At 36.4% G+C, this 11,654-nt stretch overlaps 1 long non-coding RNA gene across 5 annotated transcripts in view; it reads right to left on the reverse strand.

The window, feature by feature from the left end:
- LOC125960276 (uncharacterized) overlaps nt 1–2,482 on the reverse strand; it is an 87,088-nt gene extending 84,606 nt beyond the window's left edge. The window contains exon 1 of one of the 5 annotated variants that reach the window (XR_007472581.1): nt 2,183–2,470. This is a non-coding gene — a long non-coding RNA (uncharacterized LOC125960276). Of the gene's footprint in view, nt 1–2,182 lie in introns of all 5 variants that reach the window. The other 4 variants (XR_007472580.1, XR_007472582.1, XR_007472578.1 and 1 more) reach the window with 4 other exon arrangements.
- Nucleotides 2,483–11,654: the final 9,172 nt, after the last annotated feature.

The following is an 11,654-nucleotide window of genomic DNA, read 5'->3' on the forward strand; positions in this document are numbered from 1 at the left end:
GTTTCTAGTTTTACTAGAAGAGTGCATTTTTTTGGTATAAGCGTAAGAAAACAAAAAAAACTGGAAAGTTCCATAGGGCAGTTTCCTTCCTCCCTCTCTCCAACAGAAAAAATAAGAAATACTGTACCTAACCAACAGATCTGATGATTCCAAAAGGGAAAAGTCTCTATTCTGAGACACAATTCAAGTCAGAACATTCCAAATTAGGATTTTGTAAGACACTGGAAAATTATGGCATGAAAAATAGAAGACTATTTCTAATGCACTATAAAATGTATTCCTCAAAGCAAAAGAGCTAATGGAAGGCCAGAGCACTTAATGGATAAAATATAATCAAATGAAACAGAAGCATGTTCCAAGCTGAAAGGCAACAATATCACTATTCTCACATAATTGGATAGTAGTTATAACCCAGTAAGATCAGGTTTAAAAACATTTAAATATATATAAATACACATATGTATAAATCACATATATAGTGCCTGAAGTAAATACATATTCGTATTCATATATTAAAGAATCACTTTGAAATTTTAAAAATATTTTTTTAACTATTGGAAAATAAACACCTAGTGAAAAACTAAGTTTTCTTTGCAAAAGTTGATTCTGGAAACACAGATTCTTCAAATGCTTCTCCAAGAACTTGTCTGTTTATTTTAAATATAATCAAATAAAAAAATAAAAATAAATAAATATAATCAAATATTTGAAATAGAAGGCAAATGTTCATGAAAACAGACATATATACATGCATATATATGCATATATATATTTACACACATAATTGGCTAAATATAATTAATACATATAATACACATAAAGTACAGATCTTCCTTAACTTACTCTGGCATTGCATCCTGATAAACCCAACATCAATTGAAAATATCATAAATTGTAAATGCTTATACTACACCCAATCTACCAACCGTCATAGTTTAGCCTAGTCTACCTTAAAGGTGCTCAGGACACTCACATTAGCCTAAAGTTGGGCAAAATCATCTAACATAAAGCCTATTTTATAATAATCTGTTGACTATCTCATTTGTTTTATTGAATACTGTACTGAAAGTGAAAACCAGAACGGCTGTTAAGTGTGTCAGTTGTGATCCAGTCGCTAAGTGGGAGGCGTGGCTTGCTGCTGCTGCCCAGCATCACAAGAGAGCATCATGCTGCTTATCAGTAGTCTGGGAAAAGTATAGTTTCTACTCTAAATTCGAAGTATACTTTGAAAAAATTCAAACTATACTTTCTACTAAACGAGTATCACTTTCGCACCATGGTAAAGATGAAAAATCGGTAAGTCGAACCGTTGTAATTCGGGGAATGTCTGTATATAAATTTTTGCGTAATATACGTGTATGCACATGTATATTTAAAACAGGAATTTAGACTGTTTGCTACAACTCATCTTAGAAGCAGACTATGCCCAAAATCTATGCCTCAAGCCTTTGGTGAATAGCTAATGAATTCAGTATTCAAACAGGGATTAAAAATATTGATTTGGAAATTAGGACAAACTTACTACTAAAAATGTTTTACACTTTTTACTTAAAAGAACATAGTTAGGTACACATGATTAGACTCTACCAACTGAAATAAATTATTGCCGATTTGGCTAGAGTTGTTGATTACCACAAAATTCTCTCTTGTGGACAACTATGGCTTACATATTAAATGGAAGGCTCTAGGCAGTTTTTGTACTTTTTTCCTTAGACCTAAATGGTCCACATAATGATAAAAAGTCAAATAAGAAAAAAATGTAAAATTATGTGCTTTTAAAGCCCAACAAAATGGTTATCATACTAAAGCTCCTCTGTATACTAACAGTGTAGTTTTTAGAGGCAGGTGTTTCTGGTACTAAAGTTTTCACGTTAATTGAGGCTCTATTTTTGCTTTCAGTTTAAAGGTGTTGCTAGTGATTGAATCTACTCAGTAGTGCACATTTATGAATAAGACTCTGAATATTAATATTCTTACATGTACTCTCTAAATTCATTGAGATTCAGTAAAATAGAAAGATATCATATACCAAGAAGATTCCTTTGTATATGGTGTACAATGGAGTAACAGATTAATTTTCCTTTTTGGACAACTTAATGATATTGATTAACATTAAAAAACTTCAACAGTTACACATGAAAAAAAAAGATTGGGGTACAAGGCAGATAATTAGTAGTATTACCTTCAAAGGCTTTTGTTAGAGGAAGTGAATGTTAACGACTCTTTATAAATTAAAGTTGCCCTCTCCCAGGAACTTCAACACTGTATCAGAAAAAAATAAAATAAAATTGTCAACTATTGCTTTTAAGAAAGGGAACAATTCCCATTTTCTATAACATTACTTCTGAAATCAACACCCTAATTCAACAACCTTCATATCATTTCTGATAATGAGTCAGTGAAAAGAGTGATTAGACAAATGGTACAATTCAGAAAGAAAATAAGACGCAGAAAGAAATTCAGAAAGAAAATAAGATGCCAACTGAGTTTTCCCAGGTCATCAATCAACTCCTTGCAGAGTTAAAAATAGAAGCTAAGACTAATTCCCACAGCTACTGCCAGATCAGAGCCTGACAACTTTGCATTGTGGTAGCTTCAACCTCTCCTGCTACTGGGATTACCTGCATTGAGACATCTTCCTATGAGGTTCAGTCATTTCAAGGTTTGGTTTAAAATGGAGAGGGGTAGGAAAAGGTTCATAATTTTAGGGAAAATCTGTGGTAATGAGATCTCATTGTAAACTGCTCACGAGAATTAGAAAGATAAAAATTGGAAATATTTACTAACCCTTACTATGTCTCAAACACTGCAGTAAGTTCCCTTTTATGTTATCTTCTTTCATCTTCGCAACAACCCTGTGATTTCCCTGTTTTAAATATCCAGAAACAATTCACAGTGGTTAAGTAACTTACCCTAAGTCATAGAGATAGAAAACAATAGAGGTAGGATTCAAACTAGGTGAGGTTCAAAGTTCAAATTCACTTCCTGAAAAACATGATTAGAACATAAATGGTAGCCAAAACTCCCCAAAATAAATTTAAAAATTAAAAGAAAGAGAGAAAGGAGGTGGGGAGGGCCTAGTGATCTGCATACCTTAAAAATAATGTTTAGAACTTTTTGATTGATCTTAAAAATGACCAAAAGCTAGCTGCCTTGGAGCTCTAAGAATAAAATTATTAACAAACTAAACAAAAAACATTGATTTTTATACTCACTCACTCTGAGATCAACCCAATTGCTTTCCTTTCATAACACTGTACTGCCATTTGATTTCATTTTCTAGTATATTTATTACGGGATAATTTAAAGACAAGTATTTTGCCTAACAGGTTAATGATTTTTTTTTCTTCTAAACGATGACCAAATGCCAATCCTCCTCCCCTTATTCAATGGACTAATTAGTGTCAGATCATTTTAGTGTCATATTTAATTTCTGTGGTGAAATAGTGATTTCACAAACCCTGTGAAGATGTTACACATCCACTCTAATATGCATGCAGGTGGAAAAAATTTTCAACTGATGTAGATTTTGCTTTCTCTATGATTGTATTCTTCACAATCAATGAGATAGAAAAAGACATAGAGATAAGAGAACTGTTGCCTAATATTTTCTTATTAAAATCTGTATCTTGGGCTTCACTGGTGGCGCAGTGGTTAAGAATCCGCCTGCCAATGCAGGAGACACGGGTTCGAACCCTGGTCTGGGAAGATCCCACATGCCACAAAGCAACTAAGCCCATGCGCCGCAACTACTGAGCCTACACTCTAGAGCCCGCGAGCCACAACTACTGAGCCCGTGCACCGAAACTACTGAAGCCGGCATGCCCTAGAGCCTGTGCTCTGCAACAAGAGAAGACACCGCAATGAGAAGCCTGCGCGCCACAACGAAGAGTAGCCCCCGCTCCCCGCAACTAGACAAAGCCCATGCACAGCAACGAAGAAACAACGCCGCCAGAAATAAATAAATAAATAAATAAATAACTTAAAAAAAATAAAATCTGTATCTTGCATTTTCAATTTTCTAAAAGTTCAAATCCATTGTGGTTGAAAAAATAAGAGTAATATCATATGTTTTCTTGTCCTGGGTAAATGGACTGTGCTTGGTTGAGTGTCTTTTTTTTTTTTTTTTTTAGTGCCAAAATTTCTTTTTTATTATTTTTATATCTACTAGTACTTATTTGAATTCTACTCACTGTTGTTGTTGTTTTTCATCTTTATTGGAATACAATTGCTTTACAATGGTGTGTTAGTTTCTGCTTTATAACAAAGTGGATCAGTTATACATATACATATGTTCCCATATCTCTTCCCTCGTGTCTCCCTCCCTCCCACCCTCCCTCATCCACCCCTCTAGGTGGTCACAAAGCACCGAGCTGATCTCCCAGTGCTATGCGGCTGCTTCCCACTAGCTATCTATTTTGCATTTGGTAGTGTATATATGTCCATGCCACTCTCTCACTTTGTCACAGCTTACCCTTCTCCCTCCCCATATCCTCAAGTCCATTCTCTAGTAGGTCTGTGTCTTTATTCCCGTCTTAACCCTAGGTTCTTCATGACATTTTCTTTTTTTCTTAGATTCCATGTATATGTGTTAGCATACGGTATTTGTCTTTCTCTTTCTGACTTACTGGTTGAGTGTCTTGAACTGCTCAAACTTTAAGGTCCATCACCTCTAATTTCCACCTTACCAAAACCTCAGACAAGAAACAGGAGAAAGGGTAGTGCCATCCATAATTCATTCCCACCACACCTACAAAAATAATCACAAGGAGCTTGTGTAGAATACCAATTCTTTTGTATTAGGAAGGCAGTTTTCAAAATTAAATGGTATTGGTTCATTTGGTTGTTTAATAAATATCTTGCAAATGCCTGTAATAAAGCCAAATACTAAACTGACCATTTAAGTTGCAGAGATTTTTACGTTCTTGATATTTTACTATTTTAAAGTAACAGTTTACATTTGAGTGCTTACCATAATATATGATACCAATAAGCTCCCTAGAAATCTAAACATTTATAAAATACACCAAATGCTACCGTTCCATGTCTTGCTTTGCAATCCTGGATTGCTTTCTAATATGGAGATGATGTAAGAAATATAATCTAGATATCTCTTCTACGGGATCACCAGCCATGTCTCAACTAACTTTTATCAGTGGAGACTCTCAGGACATACATATTTATTTATTATAAAACTCTTCGGTACTGATCATTAGGTAATTCTGGTAAATGTGGGCGCGTAATAATAGTTAAGAATGTCAGCTCCATTTCATTTCAGCTTGATCCACTGCAGGAAAGCACAAATTAGATGAAAGCAATTTCGCCAAGAACAACTCACTTCCTTGAAATGAGAGATAAACTTGGATGAACAATGATTTGTCACAATTTATTTTTGAGGGTAGTGGTTTAAAAAAAGTGCTAATGTAATCTTTTCAGAATGAATCCTTTTAAAAATGCATTAATTCTCCAGTGAATATAGCTTATAATTAAAAATCTATACATATAATTTTACTTTTCTAAATTTTTACATATGACCATATATAACAAATAATGAAATCTTAACATCTTCGTAATCTTTAAAATTTGACGCCTTTAAATCTGAATTTGGATTTGCTGAGTCTGACGGATTATTCTTAGTGACTCTATTGGGTACCACCAATTCAGATTCAACATTATTTCTGCAAGTCTCAGAAGCATTAAGTTTTGTGAATGGATAGAGGGTATTAGCATCCTGGTTGTTTTTCACTACATTGAGATTACCAGAGAACCTGAGTGTCAAAGATCATGGAGAGGAGTGTAAGAAATGGCACTAAAGGTATCACTGACTTCTCTCTATTTACTCAGATTCTGCAGTATACAACAGAAGGAACAAAACAGGTTGTGTTGCCGCTACTGTTGCAATGACCAAGGATCCTCAGTCTCATAGCCATTGCAGTCTATTGTTTAAGATGTGAGCTTGTTGTTGCTTATTCAGGCAAAAGTCAGAATGCTTATTTGTTTTATGTCTGCTTTTTAATTGAGGGTTTGATTAGACAGCAATAAAGACAAAAGAAAATAGGAGAAATGTTTATTAATAGGTCCCTCCATCCCTATCAACCAAAGAAAAGGCATACCTTAAAATATTGTTGTGAAATGTCTAGGGTGTGTCTGTCTGTGTTCTTGCAACCCTTCACCTTTAAGTAGCTTTTCAAAAATATGTTATAAACATGTTGCTTCACCCTTGCCCTTTTAGCCTGTTAATGTCTAATTTAAGTAAAGCAGGATGCAATCCCCAGCAAGTTATCTCTTTCTGCTTTTTGGGACCATGCAAATCAAAACAGTCTTCTTCTAAGGAGGGTAGTGAAAAGTTTTGCCAATTGTGTTCATACTTCAGCTATTCCAACATTCTTTAGTTTAGCTGAAATGAGACATTCTCATCTTTGGGCTCAAATTATTCTGTTTCAAAATAAATTTTAAAAGATACTCTAAAGAGAAACTAAGAAATAAAATAAAATAAAATATTTACCATAATGCAGGTACATAAATATTAACTAAAAATAGTTTTAGATTAAAAATTAATCTTTTTTATTTTAAAAATTAATTGAATTAAAATTTCAGATTAGGCTGGATGGAAATGATCCATTGCTGAAGCTTAAAAAAAAAACTAGCTATAAATGTTACTAGTTTTCTACAGTGTTGTTACAAGATTTGACTGACATCCGTGATGTACTCTGTAACATTTTTGAAATGATGAAATGTGTGATCCAGAGACTTGAAATATTTCAATACTTGTGTATAGGAATTTTCTTCCATGAACTAGAAATGAAAAAAGTGAGAATGTTTCCTTGCTCAAATCACATTAAATGGATTCCCTTATATTACTTGCATTCATTTTTAAGATAGTCATAAATGGTTACATAAAATACAGGAATACTATCTGTTGAAGAAGTTTATGGTTTTTATAGTCAATGTATGTATTCCAATTATAAATGTTTCTGCATAATCTCTGACCCAACAATACCATTCCACACCACTCCAAGAATTCTTCCATCAAAAGTAAAAGCTCCAGCACATAAAGACATGAACCTCTATGTCCATTACCACATTTCTTGAAATCATAAAACTGTTTGGAATTTAATAAATGTTTATCAATGGGTTTTGACTGAATGAAATTATGGCTCACTCATAGTACACATAACTGAGCATCTACTAAAGGTAATATGGTAGTGATATATGCTAGATATCATTAATATAATAGAAACACAATGTACTAAGTGTTTTGCAACTAAAAACCACTATACATTGTGTGGTTTTACAAAGCAATGAAATGCTGATACATGCTATAACATGGATGGACTTTGAAAACATTATGTTAAGTGAAAGAAGCCAGACACAAAAGGACAAATATTGTATGATTCCACTTATATGAGGTAGTCAGAATAGGCAAATTATAAACCCAGAAAATAGAATAGAGTTAACCAGAGGCTAAGGGGAGGGGAGAAATAAGGGGTTATTGTTTAGTGAGTACAGTTTCTGCTTGGGATAATAAGAAAGGTCTTAAAATGGATAATGGTAATGGTTGCTCAACATTGTGAATGTACTTAATACCAATAAATGATACACTTAAAATGGATAAAATGGTAAATTTTATGTTATGGGACATTTTACCAAAATAAAAATATACTATAAAATAAAGTAAAAATTTACCTCTTACTAGGCGTATTATGAAGTTTGCATAAAATTGCACTTATTTTAGGAGCTTATATGGTTATTACCATATTTGGGGACATGTAAAGAAATCAACAGCTTAAGTAGTCCTCTTGAGTTCTTTCTCTCCATCTTTCCAACCCGGTTTTTTCTAGATTAATGGTTTTGTCACGCCTCTCTTTGAATACTAGCATCAGTAGGAATGCTAGCTAGTGCTGGTTTCCTTAAGTATCAGCTAAAAATTTTAATGTATTTTTATGCTGGTAATTGTTTTAGAACCTGGGAGTGATGTCATTGTTTTCTTAACTTGGCAAAAACAAATATATTACTGTAGACAGCATTACTAGAAAGAAATAGTAACTTTGAAGTAGACATATGTCCATCCTAAGAAAACTGAATATATTTCACAATAGACCACACCACTCAACTGCTGGCAATGTTCTTCTACATACTTGGCAGTATAGTACTCTAAGTCTGAGAACTGTTTCTTTTTTGTAAAAATGGTTTTGATTGGAAAACCCTGAATAAATCATTTGGCATGTGTAACGTTTAGAGCTCCTTCTGGGATTCCTTTTCCATGAATCAACGTTCTTTGATTCACTCTTCTCCTTGGCACTTGCTTCCTAGTCATCTCAGCAGCCTTTGTGCCAGTGCTAATGAAGACCTCCCATTTTAGGTCCAAAAGCAGGGAGAACAATAAAAGGAGAACCTCATTTCAAGTACCAGAAATGTCTGGGCTATAAAGGACACACATATTGTCAAAGTAAGCCCTGAGTGGGGTGACATCACCAAGGTCATTCCTGGCTCCGCACCCCCCCCCCAAGGAGGAACAACTAACAATTATTTGGAAACAGGACACTATTTGAGAGGATCCTAGAACATGGAGGTGAGGCTGAAGCACCCCCGTGCACTACAGAGACCAAGACAGACTGCATTAGAAGGGTGAGAGAAGGAGCTACACGTTGACCACATTGCCCCTCCCCCAGGCCAGTGGAGCACCATGGGTGAGGTCTCCCCTGAACCTCTGGTTCCTCCAGTAGGAGAAGAGAACTGGGGGACAGCAAGCACCACCACTAGCATTGGGGTTGCTTTGTGGGAGCCACTGCTCTAATCTGCTCCACTGGGATTGCAGGGAAACCTGCAGGGTTTGACCACTAAAAGTTGGACTGTGATGAAGGGGGAAGGGGCATGCAACAGCCTGCACATGGATTGTGACAGATGGAATTCATACCTGCAGTGCCCAAGTAGTGATCACAGCTGGCATCTTTGCTTATCTACAGAGCCAGGTTGGCAGGGCACTACAACCAGGGAACTCAGCAGGGTACAGATCCACCTGATATGCATCTGGCCCTTGAGCCTGGTTTGCCCATACCCAGGGAAAGAGCAGAGTCACAGCCCACCCACTGTGGAGAGTGTCTTCTGGCCATCTGACCGAAAGGGCTGGCAATAAATCCTGGAAGCTATTTGGCCCGGTCGTGGTCCAGCCGCTCCAGCCAAGTGGCAGGCAGCCAGAGCTCATCACTGGCTCTGGTACAAAGCAGAGCCAGTACCAGGTGTGGAGGGATCATGTATCATGCACAGGCAGGGAGATTAATTCATATCCAAGGCTGAGAGTAGCTCCCAGCTCCTCCCAACTGGGGAGCCTGTTTGAGAAATTAAGAGTAGCCTGCAGTGGCCCCTCCTCATCCCACCCAGGCAAAGGAACTGGGACTAGCCCCATCCCATCTGCTGTGGATGTGCTGCGGCCCATCTGACTAGAAGGATTGGTGACAACTCCTAGAAACTGTGCGGCCCAGCAGTGCTCAAGCCTAGAGAAGGGTAGGCAGAGCTGATAGTCTGCAAAGCAAAGCCAGTGGCCTTGTTCAGCCACAGAACGTGGGGTGTGGATCAGCTTGAGTTAAGACAACAAAGAGCTTTACTGGCTTTAGAGCTGCTTCTCCTGCTGCACCCAGGCAGGAAATCTAATTCATAGCCCTACTCATCACTGAATACAGCCTTCAGCATGTCCAACTGGGGAACCTAACCAGAGAGCATGGGAAGCTGTACAGCCCATTAAACAGCCCTAGATACAGTGGCACTTGAACAGACAGCACAGCCTGTGGCCTCCCCCATCTGCAGGGCAAAACCAGTGTCCTCACCTGACCAGGGAATTAAGTGCACACTCTGGCCTGATATGGGTTCCCAAACAATGAACTATACAGGCTCTGGGTCCTGGCCAGAGCCAGGTCCTATACAGGCTCTGATTCTCTGCCACGAAACTAATTCGTAGCCCCATCTACTACTACTACTGAATATAATACCCAGTAAAGTCTGGAGGAAGAGCCCAATTACTCAAATATGCAGATACCAATGTAGAATCAAGGATCACAAAAATTAGGCAAATATGACACCACCAAAGGAAAGTCATAAAACTCCAATACCTGACCTTAAAAAAATGAAGATCTATGAACTATCAAAGAATTCAGAATAATCCTCCTAAGGAAGGTTAGTGAACTACAAGAAAGCGCAGACAACTAAGTGAAATTAGGAAAACAATGCATGAACAAGACAAGAAGTTTGACAAGGAAATAGCAACATCAAAAAAACAGGAACACTAGATTTTAAAAATACAATAACTGAACTGAAGAATTCAATAGAAAGTTTCAAAGGTGGATTCGACCATGCAGAAGAAAGAATCAGCAAACTGGAGGATAGGACATTAGAAACTACCCAGTGAAAGGAACAAAAAGGAAAAGAATAAAAAGAGTGAAGAAAGCCTATGGAAATTATGGCACACAATAAACTAAACAATGTTCATGTTATGGGAATTCCAGAAGAAGAAAAGAGAGAGAGAAAGGGAAAAAAAGTATATTTAAAGCAATAATGGATGAAACCTTCCCAAACCTAGGATGAGAAATGGACATCCAGATCCATGAAGCCCAATCAAGCCCAAATAGGTTGAACTCAAATAGGGTTGCACTGAGACACATTGCAATTAAATCATCAAAAGTCAAAAACAAAGAAAGAATTTTAAGACCAGCAAGAGAAAAGAGAGAAGTTACATACAAGGGAACCCTGGGATGCTTGGATACTCACATGTAAAAGAATGACATTGGACCAATATCTTATACCACTCACAAAACTAACTTGAATTGGATTAAAGACTCAAATGTAAGACCTGAAACTATGCAACTGCCAGAAGAAAACATAGGAATAAAGCTCATTACATGGCTTTGGTAATGACTTTTTGGATATGACACTGAAAACACAAACGACAAAATAAAAAATAAACAAATGGAACTACATCAAACTAAAAAGCTTCTGCACAGCAAAGAAAAACAAAAACAAAATCAACAAAGTGATTGAAAAGACAACCTATAGAATGGGAAAAAAATATTTGTAAACCATATATCTGATAAGGGTTAATATCCACAATAAATTAAATATTCAAACAAATCAACAGCAAAAAAAAAATACCCAATTAAAAAATGAGCAAAGGACTTGAATAGACATTTCTCCAAAGAAGACACACAAAAAGCCAACAGGTAAATGAAAAGATGCTCATTACCACTAGTCATTAGGGAAATGCACATTGAAACCACACTGAGATATTACCTCACACTTGTTAGAACAGTCATCCTCAAAAAGTCAATAGATAACAAATGCTCGTGCGGATGTGGAGAAAAGGGAATGCTTGTGCTGTTGGTGGGATTGTAAACTGGTAAAGCCAATATGGAAATCAGTATGGAGGATCCTCAAAAATTAATACTAGAACTACATATATCTAGCAACTCCACTTCTGGGAATATATCCAAAGAAAATGAAAACACTAACTCAAAAAATATCTGCACCCCCGTGTTCATAGCAGCATTATTTATAATAGCTAAGACATGGAAACAACCTAAGTGCCCATTGATGGACAAATGGGTAAAGAGGTTGTTTTATATATTTATAGATATATACATATCATATGTACATACACACACACA

Source organism: Orcinus orca, chromosome 17, assembly GCF_937001465.1.
Source record: "Orcinus orca chromosome 17, mOrcOrc1.1, whole genome shotgun sequence".
Taxonomy (NCBI): domain Eukaryota; kingdom Metazoa; phylum Chordata; class Mammalia; order Artiodactyla; family Delphinidae; genus Orcinus; species Orcinus orca.